At 45.2% G+C, this 21,694-nt stretch overlaps 1 protein-coding gene across 3 annotated transcripts in view; it reads right to left on the reverse strand.

Moving 5' to 3' along the window:
* Positions 1-21,694, reverse strand: part of LOC119033769 (homeobox protein Meis1) — a 217,620-nt gene that overhangs the window by 45,148 nt on the left and 150,778 nt on the right. The gene's annotated exons all lie outside the window — the stretch shown is intronic.

The raw sequence follows: 21,694 nt of genomic DNA on the forward strand, positions 1-21,694 counted from the left end.
GGCAAAAGAATTCCTGAAAGCATGCCTGGAGGGCACCTGAATTATATACACCATTAGGAGAGAGAGGCTCTCAATGATCCATACGAAACAACACTCTTGGCTAGCTCTCGCTCTCTCCCTCTCCCTCACTCTGCTCTGGCAGAAGGAGATACATATGCACACATATTGAAGGCTGTCTAATGAACCTCGCGTGGAAGTGGAGGTGACGCTGTCGGAGAGTGGGGGAGGGATAAAACAAGGGCGTGCTTTTCACAGATACTGATGCAAGCGCCGCCCACTGCACATTAATAATGCATATATGCATGTAAAGCCAGTGGTGGGGTCGGACTACTGTACCACCACCTAAAGGTCAAAAGTTTGGGTTCAGGCAATGGCCACGTGGCAAAGTGCCTTCCAGCAAGGTAGTAACCTCCCTACCAGTTCAACGTGGGTGAATGTACAGCACATGTAGACACACTTTAATCTTCTACATTCATCTACGCAGGATTATTATTACATCCACTAACGAGGTTGTGTTTTTGTCCATTTGTTGGTTGGTTTGTCAGCAGGATTACACAAAAAATATCGAAGGGATTTCCATGAAACTTGGATGGAGGACGGGTCTGAGCCCGGAATAGACCACATTAACGTTGGTGGGGATCCAGATAAAATGAGGGATCCAGGACTTTTTCCACACTTTCTTTGACATTGAGACATTGACTGTTTTCCCACATTGTTATTGATTTCTCAGGGAATATGTATGGATTTTATTAAAACTTCAGTTGTATTTAGGTGGATTCTATATCCAATCTGATGCGGATCTAGAAGAAAAACATTATATCTTGCAGATTTGGACATGAAAAACAGCCATTCCTTATATCTAAGAGGGCTTTTTTTCTTGATAAACGTTTGACTAATTATCGTAGTCAACCTCCCAGTCCTTTAATTCATTAATCCACCAACTGTTTCAACATGACAGACTAAGTACCCCTTACACCCAGCTCCTAGACCTCTCTCTGTTTAAAAACACACTCGTGTTGCAAGCTTCAGTTACATCATTAACCCAGGACAAATGCAGCCTGAGCTGAACAAGTGAGTTTTTTCTGCCTACTGTTTCAGGGCTTAAATACACCCACCCCTCTGTCTGTCTCACTCTTTCTCTTTCCCTCCCTGCATCGCTCTTCCTGCTGGAAAAGACGGGGTGAGCCAAGCCGAGGCCCTGTAATCTAAGACCAGATTTTCATTGGAAGCAAATGCTTTCAATCCGTTGTAAAGACCGGCTCATGTTCAGCAAAGCCTACAATAACAAACCTAGGGGCTTGTCCCATGCGAGTTGGGGGAAACAGAAGCGAGCGGCCGGAGTACCAGCTCAGATCATGACTGAGTGAGTGAGTGGGTGAGTGAATGAGCGAGAGAGTGAGTGAGTGTGCATGCCAGCGAGAGAGTGGGCGAGGAGGGAGGCACGCTCGGGAAGAGGTGAGAAATCGTGAGAAGCATGGGGAGAGAGGGGGAGAGAGAAAACTCAAGGGGGGACAGAGGAGGCACACAATGGGTAATAAAAGTGTGGATGCTCAGAAAAAACAGGGCGTGTTGCCTGCACACTCGCTGTATCATGCAGTACTTTACATTACCACGCATGTTTTTATCTTTAACCTTCATTCAACAGGGAACACTTAGTGAATAATCGCTTTTTCAGCTGCTCTTTCCAGTCCAGTTATCGAAGCGGTCACAAGCCTGCTCTATAACCTTTACGTTGCCCTCTGCTCCATATAGTGCAACATCATGCCGCACTGCTGCAGCCATACTGTACAGTAGCACATCATATCTATTGATAAATGGTGAATAAAATGGTGTTCAAGCAGCAACTACAAATCTTTGAGACTCTTAATCGCGACCCCACGGAATACAAAATAACCCCAAAGACCTCCAGCTGATCAATAATTAATCGCATGCCAAAATGATGCATAATGTGAGAGAAGTACTCTCTACTCGTATCATATCCATCTCATTTCACTGAACCGCGTCAAAAGAACTTAACAAACACAGCTTGTGTTCATGTCAAACATACACAACATCTCCCTAAAGTACTGATGCAGGGAGAACGAGGAGGAAACAGAAACTGAATCAACAATTATTATGCAGATTTCAGTCCGGACGTTTTCACCCATTACGCAAGCCCCGACCCAGAGAGGTGAACCCAGACCCCTCCAAAATATCCCTTTCTTTCCTCAGCCCTCTCAATACTTCTAAGCAAGTCTGACCTATAGACACTTACTTTACCTAGAGGGAGAAAAGGCAGAAGGAGGGCTGGAGAAGGGCCGTCAATTTTATTGGCATTTCCATTTTCACTGCAATTTGATACCAATCACCTCCGCGAGGTCTGGGGCTAATTTCTGCTTTGCTTTAGTCCCAGCAAGCGAAGGGGGGAAGAGCGGGAGGCGGGAGGAGGAGAGAGAAAAGGGAGAGGTTGCAGGAGTGAAGAAGGGTGAAGCAGGAAAGGTGTTGAAACCGTGTCTGGCAGCCATGTTGGGAAAATGTCAATGGTGTTACCTCAGCCTCAGAGAGAGAGAGAGAGAGAGAGATGGTGAAGGGAGGTAAAAAGAGAGGCAGAGGAGGTATAACGGATGTGGAGTGTTCAGTGAGAGAGGAAGAATAAACTCAAGCCACTGAAGCGGGCGATGAAGGAGGAGAAAATAATGGATAGGAGAGGGAAGAGATGGAGTTAATCAGTTGAAAACATCAGGCACAGGACAGTCAGTCGGGCCATGTCCGCTGTAATGCAGATAATTTTGTCCTTTGAAGCTGACATTTTTCCAACACCGAAAAACAGAACTGCTCCGCGAAGGTCTTCCTCGGTGGATACATCTGGAAACATGCTAGTATATGCAGTGTTGTTTTGCACTCACGCCTTCATCAAGAGCCCATTTTTACGCTTGTCAACTGATACTTGAAGCGCACGCTAGATGCATCCTACAGAGAGAAGAAGCAGTCAAATAGCTGGGTTAAAATCGGGAGAGTAAATGTAATAATTTGCTGATTTGCTGGAGTGTTTATTATAAGCCACAAGGCTGCCAAGTGGGCGACTGCAGTTTGGGTCTGTGGGGGAAATTTCCAGCTGTATTTGTGGCGACTAAAGCAGGTTTTTTAAGACAAATCATGATGTAACCAAGTGGTCTTTGTGCCTAAACCTAACCTGACAAGAGATGTCAAGTTGCAACATAAAGACACCTTCAGTTTCAACTTATCTGTGGTATCTTAGCTACCGTATATTCTCAACATTTTAGTGTACCAGTTAACTACATAGTCAGCTGGTCTATACAGCCGCCGAGTCAGTCAGAAAGCAACGTGTCAGTCAGCCGGGTTATCCAGTTAGTCAATCAGCCATTCACTCAGGCAGTCAGAGAGCTAGCCAGGCAGCAAGTCAGCCAGTGAAGCAGTCAGTCACTCTCATACAGAGGCTGCCAGGCTCATTAAGAGCATCAGCAGGCTGTAACCCTGGGCTGCATTCATACAGCGTGGGCAGCTAGGCTAGCAAGCTCCAGTCTCCCCACGAGGAAAAGCCACAGGCACAACTCTGGGCCTGGCCCACTGATCGGCCATGACAACATCTATGCAACTAGTTAGAGGAGGGGCTGGGTAAGGGGGGGAGGCGGAGGAGAGGGTGGAGGGGGTGAATCAATGCAGGATGGTGGGGGTGCATGTTCATGTGTGAGGAATGCATGCATGCATGGATGTGCATTGGTCTGTACGTGTGTCTATCTCTGCCTTTCTTTATGCATGTGTGTTTCCAGCCACAGAAGCTCTGAATGTCATGTGTGCGTCTGTGTGTGTGTGTGTGTGTGTGTGTGTGTGTGTGTGTGTGTGTGTGTGTGTGCATGTGTGTGTGGCAATTAGGGAGCAGGCCAGTGACTGGAAGGAGCCAGGGGCAGTTGAAATGCCCCGGGGCCAACCAAGGGAAGGAATATTTTATCAGTCCCCTCACACGCTGTATACACAAATACACACTCACACACAAACACACACACACTGCGCGCAAACAGATAATGACGTAAAAACTAGGTTAGCTTTCTTCATGCATTTTCACTAGCTTCGTTAGCATTAGCAAAACAGACAGTTACTTCTACGCTCATTCAGCTTCGATGGCTTTTATTTAAGCCTTTCCGCCACTTCATGTTTCATTCCTGCCTTCCCCTCCTTCCTACTTCATTACTTTTTCTCTCTCCTCTCTCTCTCTCTCTCTCTCTCTCGGCCTGTCTGCTGGAGTGTGTGGTTGGAATCGAGGATATTTGGGGATGTGAGATGAGGCATTGTTACCTTTTGTCCATGCAGGTTTGAGGCTTTATTTCTTTGTGAAATCAGACATTGAAATAGAAATTAGGGCAAATGGATTGACATTGTTCAATATCCTCAGTCCTGATCTTCTCACTCTGAGTCCTAATGATGCTTCTGCTTTTTTTTCTCTTTTTCACCCTCTTCTGTGTCTTTATCGCTTCTCTACATCTCTCTGTCTCAAGGCGTACCCTGACATTATCAAGCAGTATCTAGGCTAATCTGTTATGATCTGATTATGAACCATCTCTCAGTGTAAGACAGAGATTGGTACTACCTGCCCCCTCCGCGCGGGCACACGTGCCATTCCGAGGTGTCAGCCATTTTTCTGCTGCCTGGCAAATTAACAGCAGTGGATTCACCAGTCAGTCATCTGCGAAGACCAATCTTGTCAGACACGTCGCTTCCAGCGCAACGCAGGAGAATAATGACATTTAGCTTTCTAATAATTTCTTCATAGAGGCACTGCTGAGTGGAGGAATAAGGGGTTATGAATATTAGCTTTGTGCCAGATGTCACAAGTGGGATCCTGTGGCAGGAATCACTCGCAGATGGCTAAACGTTTTTCGGAGGATACTGTGAGATGTTTTTGCAAGCTTTTTATAGGCCGCGGACTGAGAGGGAGAGAGAGCGGGAATGGAGACAGGTCCTTTTGAGTTTATGACAGTGCGTTTATTCTATGAGCAACAGAGAAAGAGAGTGTGTGTCTGTTTCGCTGCGAGTGCGAGTGACCTGGAGCTGATCTCTCGTGGGCCACTCCTAGAGTTTCACACCCCAGAAAGCTCACATGACCCTGGGTTGGCTGCCCAGGCAAAGCCCAGGCCTCAGGGACCTGCTATCCTGTTCCACATGGGATACACACATCTCATATTGGCAGGCGAGGATTCCATACATTAACACACACACACACACACACACACACCAAAAACATGATACATAAAGCGCGCACACACGTCCGCCGATGTACATTCACTAAAGTGCTCTCCGCTCTCACCCCCCCTCTTTCTCTCTGACACTCACGCACAAAAACACACACTCTTCGCACACATACATCGCATTCTCAGAAATCCTCAGAGAGGTAAAGAAGGGCTCGCAAGAGGGAGGGAGAGGAGAAAAAAGTGGCGTTTATTGTATTCAGGCCATTCATAAGCTCTAGACTCGGGGAGGGGGAGTGCAGGGGGGGGTTGCAGGCAGTGGGGGGTTCCCTTTGCATGGGCCCTGCAGGCCCCTCCCACCTGCAAATATTCTGAACATGCAGGAATTCCTCGCAACACAATTCCCAACTAGGGGCACATTTTAAAAGAGCGTCCCTCCTTTTTTTACTGCATCCAAATCAGACGGACACTTGAACACACTCGCACGCACCCGTGTCTGAGGATCGTCCACGAGGCAACTTTCCAATAACGGAGCGACCAAAGTATTCTAAACCAACACACACACACACACACACACTTACTTCAACACAAAACACTCTCTGTGACCAATGCTGTTTCGCCTCCCTTTTATTCCAGAGTAGGAGGAGAGACAGAGAGAAATCCCCTCGACTATTCCTCGGATAATGACATGCGCTGTCGACAAAACAATATGGCTAGTCTAGACTTCCCTTCCTGCCTTTGCCAGGGAGAAACTACTATTTTCAGATCTTTGTTCCAAACTTCAGCCAGCGCGTTCGGATCGTATCACTCTGAAGCACAGATTAATCTTCCTGGATACAACATAATAAACACACAGATTAGAGAAAGTTGTGATTATTGCAAAGAGAAAGAAAAAAAGGGGTTTACCAGGTACACAATCAGGGGAGAGCTAAGTAATTGCTTCCTGCAATCAAAGATTCGAGTAATTACAGTAAATAATGAGTGCTTAGCAATAACAAAGCTGGTTACTTTGAATGATGACAGTTTTGTGGATCGGCGCTGACAGATTCAATAATGACAGTAACTGGTGAGTCATTTACGAGGGTTATTTGTAATTAAAGCTCACTGGAGACGTCTTGATGTGAGAATCCAAGCAAAGTTTCAGGCAATTATTTCATTTGTGGTGATCTGATGAGGAGGAGAGCAGGAAGCCAGAGACATAAAACCTGTCTAACAACAAACACAAATAAAAGCTCGGGCTCGTTGTCATGCTTGGAAGTTAATTAAAAGCGTATCTCAAAGCCTCAGGACTGGGAGATTTATGTGGCTTTTGAATGTATTCTTACTAGTTTTGTGCCATATACAACAAACAATACATTGTTATCTTGATATCGGACTATATATCGCGATATGGCATCAGTGTTGTCTTTTCCTGTCTTTACCAGATTGTTGTACTTCTTCATGTAGTTGTCATTAAATCGACATTATTACGATTGAGACAAAGTTTCAGGTTCATAACTTTATTTTTGGTTACTACTTGAATTTGTTTACTTGCTTTAATCATTGAACCACTTTTCTCATCCAGTGCAGCAGCTCTGTATTCTCCCTCCATCTGAAACGCTCTGTTTTAGCTCCTGTCTCTTTAAATACTTCAAATACTCAGTCTGCTCTGATTGGTCAAGTCCACACACGCCTGAGCCAGCACCGCTCACTGTGTCTCCGGCCGGCTCTGTCGTGGTATTCAACCTCCAATTATCTTCACTTCTAACGTGAATACAGGCAAATATCATGGAAATGTGTGACGTGGCGACATAGTGTGATGTCACAAAGTCACGGAATTAAAGGCAGGACTACTGACGAGGCGTTTCAGGAGCAGTGTTTTCTGTGGGAGAGAGGAGCTCCTGTTAGCCTGGTCATTGGGCTTTTTAACTTTCAAGACATTTTACATTAACAAGAACTTTTATAATAAACTGAAGGAAAGGAAACAGGTCTCCTCTAATGTTTTGATAAAGTACCAACAGATATTTTGTCAAATATTTCATGATATTTGATTCCCTCGCTCCTTCCTCACCTTTATGATTTGCTTATTAGGACATTTCAAATATATGAAGATATATATAATGTAGTTTGATATTATTTTAAGGTCATATCACACATCACTCGTCTCAAGTTCTTCCAGTGTGCTGCTTTCTCTCAGTTTTTATGACATTTTTTTCAACCAAATGATTAATAGTTTATAAAATATTGAATTTTAGACCTGTGGTAATGGTTATTGTCTCCGTGAAAGTGTTCCTTTGCTTCTGTGTGTTATGGCTGAAGCCCATCCACTGTTGGTTGTCGAGAGAGAGTGGGAGGAGGGGGGAGGCGAGGGATCAGGCCTGTTGACATAGCCATAGGTGATGGCAAAAATGTCAGTGTAAATGTGACTGCTCTCTCTGTGCCATTTTCCCGTAAAGGGTCATCACCACAGGCTGCCTGACACGCTGGAAACTGCCTCAAGCGTGGGGCACCGACACGACATTAAACTGCAGTATGCCTCCATACACACACACACACACACACACACACACACACACACACACACACACACAGCGACTGCCTTTTATTCCCACTTCCAGATCAGTCGAGAGAGAGAATGAGAGAGAAAGAGACAGACGGTGCAAGCCAAAATGAAAGTGTAAGGCGATGAATTCACCCTTTCATGTCGAGCACTTTTGCTGTGTAACTATTGATTTTTCCCCTCTTGCCTTTGTGTTGCCGTTTTCTTTTTTTTTCTTCTTCTAACCTGAAGATAGAAGGCCAGACTCGGTTCAAATGGGAGCACTTGTGAGGGGGGCCCACAGATTCCTCGCCTCAGTGAAGGGAAGTCCTCAGACACACACACACACACACACAAACACACAAAATGCTCAGATTTCCTCTTTTGCAGCATTCTCACTCTTAACTCTCACCGTCTCGATTGTTTTCGCCGCCTCTCAGATGGCTTTTGACACCTTCGACTCACCAAGCTTCAGTCGAACTCAGCGCACAACAGATGCGGAGAGAGGGAGAGGGAGTCAAATGGACGATGGAAGACGCGGTTAAAAGGGGGGGAAGGGACGGTAGAGAGGACAAGGACTATGACAAAAGCTAAGAGCACTTAACAGCACAATGGCACGGCGGTCCTTTCCAAAAGTCAGCTGATGTGCTGAAGGGCGTTCAAAAGTCCTTCAGTGGAGACACGGGACAAAGACAGGGAACCTTCAGCTAAAGCAAAGACAAAAACATCCTATTTAAACTTTGTTGTGACCTCACAACACATTCTAACAACAAATACACAAAGAAAACTACATTTTCTCATGGAAGGCTTTGAATAAACCATCAAAATGTCCTTTTTTCTTAGCAGAAGGACACTTTCTTGAACTTTCAGGAGCCCTCTACTATCTCTCTTAGCCAACGTGAATTCACTGCAAGCCCATCCTTTCATATGATCTCATCCTTTCCGATGAGCTAAATTTTGTGAAATTATATCTTGCAGCACTACCTTGTTTTAACTCCAACCAAGCTATCAAAGCCAGCAGTTTAATGAACTAAAATTAAGTGGAAATGTATCCTCTAAGCACCAACAATCAGTCCGCTCTGTCTGTAATCATGCCTTCATGTTTGGAGTGAATCGTTCCATTAACCAAACTGAAGTTTCCCAGTTTATTTTATAGAGCTAGCGTGTACATCTGTACATGCACGTGTGCGTCTCTCCACGCGGTGACTGTCTGACTGACACGGCCTCTGATAAACACTTTTAATACACCAGGATTTTCCCACTCATGCTAACCTATCAGCTCCAGCCAAACTGCAGTATGTAGTTAGATAATACAGGCACGCTAACCCTGCGGTGGCAGAGGCTAATAATAGCGCATTAGCATCCAGTGAGGGTTGGTTTTTTGTTTTTTTTGTTTTTTTTGGAATAACAGAAGGTTTTAGTAATATGAAGGAGTGAAATATGGTCTGCACCCACGAGCTCAGGTTACTGAAGGGGTGGTTTGGAAAACAGGATCAGTCATTATCAGACAACAACCTACTCTATTTTAATACCTACGGTTGTTGAATTTACATGTTTAAATGTGTAAAAGGGGCCACTAGCTGTTGTGGAGAAGAAGCATGTGGGATTTTTATTGTAGGATGCCCTCTCACACACGATCCACAAGCTGAATTTACTATGAACCTTATAAACGCTCCCCGTATCTCCACTTCCTCCTGCTCGTCAATGTGTCCTTGATAGGCACAGGATGTGTTGCTGTGGGGATGTGGGGGATTTGTAGTCCTATCAGCCTCCCCATACGTAGCCCTGATAAGGCTTTCGGGACACGGGCAGGGGAAGAGGAAGTGAGTGGGTTTACAGCGGGCCGACTTCCTGTGGAGCGTGGGCCCATGTGGACGGGAGTGATATGCCCCCCGTGGACACCGGCGCTCTCGCCACACAATCCCCTCCGAGTCACTTCCTGAAGGAGGCAGCCCTCTCTGGGGGTGACTTCCTGTAAAAGTATGACCTCTCTGCCACGAGAGAGAATCTCAGTGGAACAAAGACCTGAGACTGTGTGAGTACAATACATATATATGCAGCGTGTGTGTGTGTGTGTGTGTGTGTGAGTGTGTTTAACACCGACCACTCAGGCCTTTACTCCAAAGGTTATCACTAGTAAGAATCTCAGCCCCCGGTCCCTGCTCATCTCTTTGAGTTTCACTGGCTCGGAGCGAGAGGGGACGATCGGGTTACATCCAAATGTGTGTGTTCATGAGTGTGTGTATGTGTGTGTGGCGAGCGGCGTGCCTTGTGTTGCTCTCTGCAAGCACACAAAGTAAACGTCAGCGCTGCCCTCCGGCCCACCCTGCTGCTCTTGTGTTTATCTACAGGTATTTGTTATCTAGCCCCTTCTTTCCTCTCTCCTTAAACTGTTAGCCGAGGTCTTTATCTCTCAGTGAAACCCCTATAGCAGGTATCCATGTCGAAAGGACCAGAGGGGTGTTGGGCCTCAGGGGGCAGCATGTTTGGTCTGGGTCAGCCTTGGGTCAGGCTCTGGCCCAGTTGACACGCATTAAATCCACCCTACTGCGTCGCAGGTTACTCGGGCTCTAAAACCACATCCAGTCAGCTCAAAACGTGGTATTCCATTTTTTCACGTTCGATTCATTATCACCCAAACTGAAACAGAATATTTAAACACGTGTTCAAATCTGTGACCTGATGTTATTCACACTTCCGCTTTAAAATGAGCGAGCACCTGTGTAGAATTCAAGCAAAAGGAGTTGCACGTGTCATATCAGGGTTATGGTTGAAGTACCATCGACCCATATTCAATGATTTTTAAAAAAAGAGAAGAAAGAAAAAAACCCCACAGGGATGCCGGTTTTGACCGAAAGTGGTGCTTCTGCTGGTGTTTTCCTGGCATGAAATTGGCTTTGTGTGGGTGTCGTTTGGAGAGCCGGCTGGTAAATTCTCCCGTTCTTTTGTCAGGAGAGGGGGGGGCTCCATGCATAATGGTCTTAGCCAGGGAGGTCTGGAACTGTGTCCATAAATTGAATTATTTCAATTTGAGGGAGAGAGAGTGAGAGAATAATGGAGAGTGGCTGTGCGAGTGTGTGTTGCATTTACATGTGAAACATATGCATGTGTGTTGATGGCGAAGGGGGAGAAAGACGAGGGAGAGAGACTCATTTCTATTCTTCGACGGGGGCTCACATTTACAAGCGGGAATATAAACCAAGTTGCGGGAGATTACAGAAGAGGCCAAGTGTCACCTTGCAGCTGGAAGATATAGCGGATAGAAAAAAAGAAGAAGAACTACTTCCTGTCTGAAAACTGGCATATCTTTTTTATTCTTACAAAATAAAGAGCAATTTCTGTGACGTTTGGGGGGAATAAAGCACATCTTACTTACCAATTTGTCTTAAATATGATCATTTTCTTGCAATCACACCCTTGAATCATTCCCACATGTTCAGATAAAGCCGTCTACCGCGCAATATCTGCTGAGACAACAGATACGCGAGTGTGTTTGTGTGTTTATGTGTGCATATACGGGAGGGGTGGGGCCAAATTATTCCTGACACAATATAATCGGCAGGGGACCATATGGCAAACTGGCAGCAAGCTATTTATCCTTATCCTCTTTGGAGGCTAAAATTAGCACTTCGCTGTTTGTAGCTTTAAGCTGGACTCCAACCACTGCGATACGGCTAATAATAAAGAAAAAAACAGCCCGGCTGGCACGACTACTCCGCCTCCTTCTTCTGTTTCCATTTTATCTCTCTCTCACTTCCTTTTCGGTCCTGTTCCCCCCTTCACCCCTCTTCAACCCCTCCGCTGTAATATACCAATCTGACCGCAGCGACCTCCATTTTTTAACACCGACACGTTAATCTGACCATTAGGAATTGCATTAATATCATATAAGTGTTGCTTGAGCCAAGTTCCCCTATAAGCCCATGTGTCAGGAAAGCCAGGATTTCCTGAACACGGACCCCCTCGGCTAGCTTAAGAGCGTAGGATGATGGGGCTAATCTCTTTATCAAAAGCTTAAATAAACGTTGGTGCTCTGTGCATGTGTGTGTGTAAGTTGCTTGTTTGTGTGTGTGTGTGTGTGTGTGTGTGTGTGTGTGTGTGTTCTTGTGTGTGCCAAGGGGCCAAACAATGCTTCTCTGAACACTGAACAAAGTGTTAATACCCTGTCTCTTTGCACTCCCCCACCCTCCTCCATTCCTTCTCTCTCTTTACTCTCATTCTCCCTCCAAGTAACTGAATGCCCAAAAACTACAGTCTTTCGTCATCCGTCTAAAATAAATACTCTTGCAGAAGTACTAATCGTTGCTTTTTCGTGTGAAGTTCATGAGAAAAAGCTCATTTGGTCACTCCTGTCATCTGCCACCCCACCTGTTATCAGGGTTTTTCAAAGAAAAGTTAACGTCTATCTGATCGGAGGCCTCCTGAGTCCTGAGCTCAGGATGAGGAGGAAGAGGAGGAGGAGGAGGCTGGAGGAAGAGGAGGAGGAGGGAGGCAGAGCCAGCGAGAGAGCAAGAATGAGGAGAGAGAGTTTAGGGTTGTTTTATCGGCCAGATGTAATGCGTTGTGACACGCCAGTGATGAGTCGCTGTGATTCCTTATGAACCTGTTTTGGCCATGATTAAGAGCCAGGGCATTTTCTTTCCGGGAGAGCTTTCGTGTGTGTGTGTGTGTGTGTGTGTGTGTGTTGTGTCCCCGTCTGATTCCAGGCAATTTGGAGCCGAATTGGAAACAGACAAAATAAGGAGCGCAAACTGGTGACATATTCCAAATCTGTCACCGCGCTGAGCTATGACAAGTTTCCCATGGCAGGAGCACAAGACCCTCCAACACAAATTATCTCACAAGGGAACTTTTTTTTTTTTGTATCCTGTTCAATCGCATGACAAGCGCATTATCACGTTTTTAAACTTGTTTACATTTGCAAATCAAGGCGAAAGAATTTCTTTTCCAAAAGGAGATATCCAGTAATTTGACAAAAGTGGCATCTTCTTTCAGGGTATGATTACACGACAACGGCGCAAATTATGGTGCTTCATACAGAAATAAACCTGGAGGGAGTCCTCAGTTGACACTCTCCAAACAAGATCTTGGATTTAGAGGCCCTGGGTGAAAACATCTTCATGCTTGAATGTGTTTCGTATGTGGAAAAGAGCTCTAACTTCCTGCACACAAACTGAAAAAAAAAAAAGTAGATAAAACCCAAATAAAAAAAATTTAAAAAAACTGGTCTTTACCACGTTTACACATTTAACTTTTCTTGTCATAATCTCCCCACCCCGACACACAAGAGACCTCTACAAGGCAAAAAGTGTGTGTAAATAGTATCTTTTAGCAAACACCAGTAATTAGATATAGGCATCTGGCATTCACGCCGGTCGCAAATTAAAGAAGAGCGCTTCCTGTAAACAGACAGTGAGAATGTGTCTACATCATTAGCGTGCCACAATTATAACATGGGAGCTAAAGATACATTTCCCTCCCGCTTGCTCTCCCTCACTGGAGCAAATGAAGTAGAACCTCTTGTGTTTTTTTTCCTTTTCAAACAAACGGCTGCTGTGCTCTTTCTCGGAGCGGCGGCATGGTGTGATCCAAGTGCATTTATGGGTAAAAATAAGGAGGATAAAAGGCAATTATGTAAGAAACAAGAGACATTAATGATACCACTGTACTCGTTCGAAAGACTTTCTGAACACAACACGTCGACAGCGCGAAGGCATGAGAGACGCAGGGGAAGGAGAAGAGGGAGAAGCTATTTCATGTGCATGCATGTCATGAATGAATATGTATTTCATGTAAATTGTGCACACAAGGCATATTGTTATGGTCTGGCCCAGACTTTGCATTTCTTCGGTCATGCAAACATGCCCACATGTAACCAACAGACGGGGAGAGACGGGGAGAGACGGAGTGAGCGATTGCGGGGGGATTTAAAGTAACAGAGAGACAGAAGGAAACATTTTATTCACCTCCAAAATGCTCACAGCATTCCTCTGAATGTCATTACAGACAGCCAGAGAACAAGGAAGCAGTGAGAGCAAACAGAACAGGAGGCTGTGAGAGAAAAAGAGCTGCACAGACAATAAAAATATGAGACTCGGATGATGATGTGTGCACAAACTCAGCAGCAATCAGCGCATAAATCCCAAAGTCAAACAGTCAAATAACCTGAGATACCTTATCAAGTGGTTTATGACCACTTCTCACAGATGAGATGTTCGTTCAAGACAATAAATCACACGTTAGTGAAGATGACGGAGAGGAGAGGAGAGGAGAGGAAGTCACTTTGTTTACTTGTATTTCTGACTCTTTCTTCCACTCGACCCCAGCGGCCCGGTGACACCGGCCCTAATCCTAAAAGCAAACTGGCCCCTCGCTGTGGGAACCTGATACAATTTCCTCTTTTTTCAAGAGGGCCAAAGTCAGGCCACTCCGAGTTTGCTCATTGCCTACGAGGCAATAAAAAGTCATTGAGGGGCTATCATTCTCTGCGAGGCAGGTCGCTACATGTCGACGAACGTGTATGCCGCTGCGATACGTCGAGGTCGTAAAGATCTCTGTGACTCTGAGGGAGGGAGGTCATGATTGGATGCTGAACGGCCAAACATCAATTTTCCCAGGTAACCACAGATAACAATGTTTGAGATGCAGTAAACCCAGCTGAGGCTGAATAAACATTCCTACTGGCGACGCTGAGTTGTCGTGGGATGCTTTCTGAAGGTGTTTTGAGATGCAATTACCCTTTACGCCTCTCAAATATTGATTTTCATAAGCAGCATGTGAACTGGAAGTTATGCTCTTGTTACCCTGCAGACATTAAACCGTTTTAACACATGGACACATGCTCACACGCTCTTGACTCTGACCCGCCAAGGGACACGCAGCGAGCTGAAGGTGGCCCGGCTGCAACTCTTTCACCTCTGAACCGGCAGAGAAGATATTGCTGTTTGCTAGCAGCGCGTACGCCTCAATAGACTCCCAAACAACACTCAGCAGCACTTAACACACTCATCAGGGATAACTGCTTTTCCTCTCTCCCCCTTTTTTTTTTTCCTCAATCACTCCAGGATTTTCACACACACAGACACACTGCTCCAGTCAGCATCAAAATGTTTTCACAGCGTTCACACTGAGATTCTCTTCCTTCCTCCTTATCATCTGACGCTCTCGTTTTGCTGTTTCTCTCTGTCGTTTTCTTTCCCTTTCGTCTTCTTACTCTCTTTCTCCCTGTGTTCGCGCTCTGGGGAAATCAAAGAGGGATCCGTGTTTGTGTCTGCCAGCTACTGTACTTGCACACACACCTCCAGTAATATAGACAGCAGACTAATCAAGGGAACCACACGCCTTTTATCTACCCACAGAGCCTCGCATTTAAACAGATTACCAGGAAAGCTGGACACCAGTAAGACACTTACCGGACTGAGAATCTTCCTTGGTAACGTCTAGACAACGTCTAGACAACCTCACAAAACCAAGTAGTGTTTTCTCTTTCTATATTTCCACTTACAGATTTAAATAATTAAAGGTGCAGCGTGTAGGATTGAGACTGGGATCTATTGGCAGAAATGTAATAATGTTCATAATTAGGTTTTTATTAGTTTATAATCACCTAAAAGTAAGAGTAATTGGGTTTATCTATCCACTAAATCCAACAGACTGGTCCTTTAACACCTTCAATCTGTATATGTGCACAAATTAAACATGCCACAATTTTGCTTGAAAATGGAAAAACAAATGAATAACTAAAATAGTGGGGTTGTGGAGATGTCTAGTGAAGTTAGCATGCTAACGAGCTAGTGGTGAGCTAACTAGCTCATGTTAGCAGCACTCTGGTGATGCGCTGAACCTGAGTTTGAATTTGGCATTTGGCCAATTCTTACATACTGCACCTTTAATGCTTTTTTTCACAAACATAACTTTACACTGCAGCGTTTGCGTATTTAATAATTCTGAAACTGGAACAAGCTGTGAAATGTCTCTCAGAGTTGTCCAAAGCAACCGGCAACACATAAAGTGCATCAAATTCTCTAAATAGTGAGTCTTTAACTCGTCATTGCAAGAGGAATTTTTCGAGAGCAGCTAAAAGCTACTGGGAGAGAAAAGCTATTCGGTGAGGGGAACACACACACACACAACACACACACACACACACACACACACACACACACACATACACACACACACAAACAGACACTCACAGTCCTCTCTTCCAGTCTACTGGACAATCGGACCAATTAATCGGTGACTTTGAGGGGCCACGTGAAGCCGAGTGATTGGTGGAGCCGGATCTGGCTGCTGATTGCCTGGCACCCCTGTCCATGTCCCCGTTTGCTCGCCCCGGCCCTGGAGACCGGCCAATGAGGAGGCAGCAAAGCAAGCGCTCCTGTGTGGCCTGACCTTGTTGCGGGGCACAGAGGTCGGAGGGTGGCTGGATGGATGACAACATCAGGAATGTTTGGGGCTGATCGATGGCGATTCACAGCCAGCGGAGGTTATATACAGTGATTCAGGATGAATGGAGTGAAGCTGACTCAAACGGTTCTACATCCTGAAGAAAGGGAAGGGATTCAAACTATGAACAATGAACCTGATGCAACAATGATCTTTTCCTAACCCCAACCAAGTGGTTTTCCCTCTTAAACCTGACCAGACCAAAAGCAAAGTGCTGCCACCATACAGAATTTAAAACTGAACATGTAAAGTTGCAACAGAAATGTACTTTTCGACTCAGTTGTAATGATATTAGACGATGATTTTCTCGTATTAGACTTGGACATTCACGGCAGTCTAGGTCAGTCAAATAGCAAACATTAGCACAGATTTCATGTTGAGCATTCCTCCAGCTCCACCAGCCAGAAAAAAAAGCCCCTCAGAGCTAGATACCAGACCAACAACCAGAAATCTCAGGCTCCTACTCAGACACTAGAAATGTATGCAGACACCAACACATCGCCTTACAGGGAGCTATTTGCCTTGGCGCGGCACACTGCACTCTTTACAAACGGTCTGGGTAATTGGTGATACATATCTAATATCGCCAGTCATCGCCTCACTCCCTGGACGTTTCTGACAAGCGGAGAGGGAAACCCTGTAGCTTTTCGAAAACAGAGCAAACACTCTGCTCCGCTCCTCTGCTCGACTCGCATCCACATTGCTGCTGCAGCTGCCCGATTCACTGCCTGAATGTTATTCTGTTTCCACTGCGCGCCAGGCCCTCGGAGAAGCCAAGGGGTGTCCTTACAAATTCACACAGGCAAAGAGGAGCACTTTATACTGGGAGAAAAAGAGAAGGCCCGCTCATGTCCGTGAGGGACCCCCCTCCATCGCAGGCATATATGATCTGTTGGCTTTTCCTCTGCCCTTCGAGCATTACGCTTCACAGAAAAAAGCATGATCCAAGGCAACAACAGCTACAATGAGGTTTCTCCAGAGGGCTTCTGGGTATTAAACAAAGGGGCCTGTTGGTAGGAACTAGCTAGCAAACAGCTGGGCTAATAGAGTGGGACTAATTAACTACAGGGCCACTCTCTGACTCTCCCTGTCGGAGCTTGTGGATGTTTACAAAGACGTCCCAGAGAAAGGGAGGAGAAAAATAAGAGGCTTTCTTCTTTGTCTGCTCTTTTAGTGCGAGAGGAGACACCCAGGACTGATTTTAATGACATGTGTGAAGCAAATGTGATCCTCCCTCCATTTTTTTTCTGACTGCCAAAGGAATTCAGTGCTTAAAAAATACCACCGGCACTGTGGTCAAAGCATAAACACCCATAACTGGGAACTCGGCATGAGAGCATTGTCGCCACATGCAAAAATAAAGAAATATTTTCGTTTTAATTGCTCGCATTCTCACTGTTAGATCGCTGCGGAACACCTGCTGATGGATAAAAAGATCCAAGAGCACCAATAAATATTTCATTTTTAAAAATCACATCATCACGTTATTGCGTACTCCGGATTAAAAGCAGCCTCGGAGTTCAACAACACGCGCAGGGAGACCTCTGATCTTACGTAACGCAGAGACGTCCTCACAGTTCCTGCAGCTCAGACATTCGAGACAGTGAATGCTGCGTTTCCGGGTAGAGATGGGGATTTTTTATACCAGTGGGCAGTGATCCGTTCAGAGGAGAGGGCAGAGCAGAGCATGTGTTTGTCTCAGGAATAGCCTCAGAAAAAAGGCTTAGAGAGGAGACTGGAGTTCACTAGTTAAAGGCCCTCGACCATCCAGCATCCTTCCTCTGAGCTCTGAAGGGGGAGGAGGATGGAGGGAGGAAGGGGGCAAAAGACGGAGAAACAAAGAGGGAGGAATTAGAGAGGAACTGAGAGCAAGACGAGGTGTGAGAGGAGAGGAAGAGGGTGGCTCGACAGACTGAGGAAAGAGAGCGAAGGGGTGGATTGAAGGGTGGATGGGAGAGGGAAGGAGAGAATGAGTGCAGGAGTGAAAGATGGCCATTAGCCGTGCAGCTCTACGGGCGGAGAAGAGGAAAATGAAGAGAGTGGAAGAGGGAGAACATGAGGGAAAGGTCAGGGGGAAAGCAATCTGCGAGAGGTGGAGGACAGAAAGTGGTGGAGGGAAACACAAGAACGAGACGTGGAGAAATTGAAAGAGGAAAGAGAAGGGAGAAGAAAGTGAGTCTGAGAAAAGAAGGACGAGAAGGAGGAGAAGAAACTGGGAAGAGAAAGGGAGAGTGTGAAATATAAACACGACAGAGAAAGACGGATGAAGAGAGAAGATGAGCGAGAGAGAGAGTCAGCAAGATGAGGAGAGATGAGAGAAGAGAAGATGACAAGAAGAAAACAAAGGACAAAACAGATGTGAAAAATGCAGGAGAGGAGGATGGGGAAGGAGAAGAGAGCGAGAGGAACAAAGAGAGGTGAGAGAAAGGGAATAGAAGAAGGATAAACAAAGGTAGCGTTTTGGAGTGAGTGGGAGGCACGGAAAAGAAAAAAAAACGGGGAGGAGAGAGAGGAAAAGCACGGGGGTTCACAAGGAGAGAGAAACCGACTGAGAGCGAAATGAAAGAGGGAGACGCGAGAGTAGGTGGGAGACAAGGGAAAACTGGAGAGAGAGAGAGAGGGAGGATGCGAAGATGAAAGAGTAGAGGACGAGGGAGGAGAGACAGCGAGGTGAAACTGTCGGGGAGAGAGCGAGCAAAGTGCCAAACAGATAAATAACCGGCTTACTGGGATTACCAAGTGACTGACACACAATTTTGCCAGCGCCAGTATGACGTGGCAGTGATCGCTGCTAACCCATATAAACCTGAACACAGGCCAAGATGTCCTCCGGTATTTACTGCTGTCACTGCTCTACAGTGTGTGTGTTTGTGTGTGTGTGTGTTTGTGTGTGTCAAACATCACATAAACAAAGCAAAAACACTCAAACGTAGAAATCAGGGTGAGCGCAGGCTTCTGAAACATGCTGAAAGAGCTGTTTTAAAAAGCCTGAATTCAGAAAAACACGATACTATACATGGACAAAAGTATGCGGACGCCTAAACATTATACACAAAACCCGGAGCGTCAACCAGATTCTGGCGCATGGCTGCAGAGACTTCTCCCAATCAGTCACCACAGAGGTCAGTATAGTTTTCACAGGTGTCATTTGCAAAGGGAACATTTGGGAAATGTCATCCATTATTTTTTTTTTTTTTAAATGGATGATTTTGTCCCAACACTTTTTAAAAGCATAATTAGTTTTAAAAAGTGCTGAAAAAGGAGCTAGCACCAGGAAATGTTAAAGGTCCTATTTATAAGAAAAGTTGATTTGGAGTCTCATTCCCAACTAACCAAATTCTGACACTTTGGTTTCCCCAATCTGTCACAAACTGATACTTTGGGATGGCGCCCAACCCGACCTAAAACCCCAGAGTGTCAGTATTACGACTGTTAACTAACAAATGAGATTCAACAACTTTTGATGTTCCAATTTGCTTTTTTTTTCCCTTAAAATCTCCTCTGACCACAAATTATGTCATGACACCCTTTTAGGACACAAAGTATAAGTGGAAATATGATATTATTAATTGTTGGAATAGTTCATGAAAGTTGCAGAACTGTAAAGAGAAATGATTTAGCTGCAACTTTTTAAAACTAAAAGTCAGGAAAAAAGTGTAATCGACTCAAACTGGAGATGCTGGTGGAGAACGAGTCCTCAGAATACACAAACAAATCTACAGTAGTGTCCGATCAAACGCACTCCAAAGCACTTTTTACATTGACATGGCCAATAACATTAATTGTAACGTGTATTTTGATAACTTTAAAAAGCAGAACACAATTTGCTTCAAAGAGAATTAAAAGCTGTTAAGATTATTTAAGATTTATCTAAGTTTCGCAAATATGTTTCAGTAACCTGCAGACACCCTGATACATACATACAGACAGACAGACAGACGTACACACATCATGTTTACATCCCAACTCTCCTGCAACACTTCAAAGCACCTCATTCATTGAGCTGATACACACATACGCAGAAGATGCACATGTACACACACACACACACACACACACACACACACACACAACCCCGTATTTTATCCTCTAATGAACTTCAACAACAAACAGGAAAAAAAAAAAACCTACAATAGCCGTGGAGAGTAGAAGAGGGGGAGGAGATACGTTGAGAGAGAGAGAGGGAGAGATGATGACAGCGAGGGACAGAAGGACGAGAGGAGGCGGGACGACGTAAGGAGCCGGCATATAATTGGAAAAATGTGAAAAATGAAGTGTCAGTTTGGTCAATAAAGGTCAAAGGTCACAGAGGCAGGAGCCCAAACTCGACACAGAGCACGCTCATTAGAGCGACCAATCAGATCTTGCCTGGCTGCCCAAGACCATTAGTCATCAGAGGTAGGGGCGTGCACGTACACACACACACACACACACACACACACAACACTGCTTTGTCTTCCTCTTTCACTGTAATTTGACTTTCTTTTAAAATGAGTCTGTTCTCCATCTTCTGCATCGTCCGTCTATCTTTTATTTTTATCTGCGCTCGTGTCTCACCTCTCAGTCCCTCAGAGCCTCTAATGACGGGCGAGAGAGCAAGACAAACATGTTGGGAGAGAGAGAGAGAGAGAGAGAGAGAGACAGAGAGAGAGAGAATGTGTGTGAAAGACACAGAAAGAGAGAGGATGAGACCGAGTGTGAGACAGACAGAGAGACAAAGAGAGACAGAGTGTGTGTGTGTGCGTGTTGACTATATAAATGGCTGCTCATTGGAGTGGAAGGCATGGCGGCGCTCTCTGCTCCCACCCAGGCTCTGCCTCCTGGCACTGGCAACCCTGCAAACTGCTCGCCTTGACATCGCCTTCAATAATATATGAAGTTGCTTTTTTGCCTACAGTTTGTTTGCAGCGCCGCCCCACCACCTCCACCACCACCGACCCCCTCTCCCACTGCTGCCTCTCTCTCTCTCTTTCTTCCTCACACACAAACACACACACTTATTCTTAGAATGCGCACACATCCAGCAGAGTTGTCTGGTCCAAAGAGGAAGTGAAGACTAACGTGTTAGACCCTTTAAATTAATTCAATTCTGTGCACATTTTACATTTTTCATACGTTCCTTAACAATTCCGACCCAGAGCAGGTTCACATGCATCGACTCTGACTTGTAGTAATGGCTGCGAGCTTCAAATCCGTTGCTATTCGGCAAGAAACACCCTTTTGTTTTTAGGTGTGTATTTAATCGTATCCACAGAGGAATCTGTAATATTTTTATGGGCCTGAATTCCTTCAAACAGGTTCGTGCACTCCTTCAAACAATAGTAAAACACGAAAATTCACATCAGCAGCTTGTGACAAGGGGTTCATATGACAACTGAATATATGAAAGATGAGAAAGAGGACAGAAAGACGGAGCAGGGAGTTCTGACACTGACCCTGAACAGTACATCCGATATAAACTGTGTAGTCTGAGATATAATAATAAAAAAGCAGAGACATATAAACACAACCAAATATGCTCAGATGTGAAGCTACGTGATTGAAG

Source organism: Acanthopagrus latus, chromosome 15 (assembly GCF_904848185.1).
Source record: "Acanthopagrus latus isolate v.2019 chromosome 15, fAcaLat1.1, whole genome shotgun sequence".
In the NCBI taxonomy this organism is placed as follows: Eukaryota; Metazoa; Chordata; class Actinopteri; order Spariformes; family Sparidae; genus Acanthopagrus; species Acanthopagrus latus.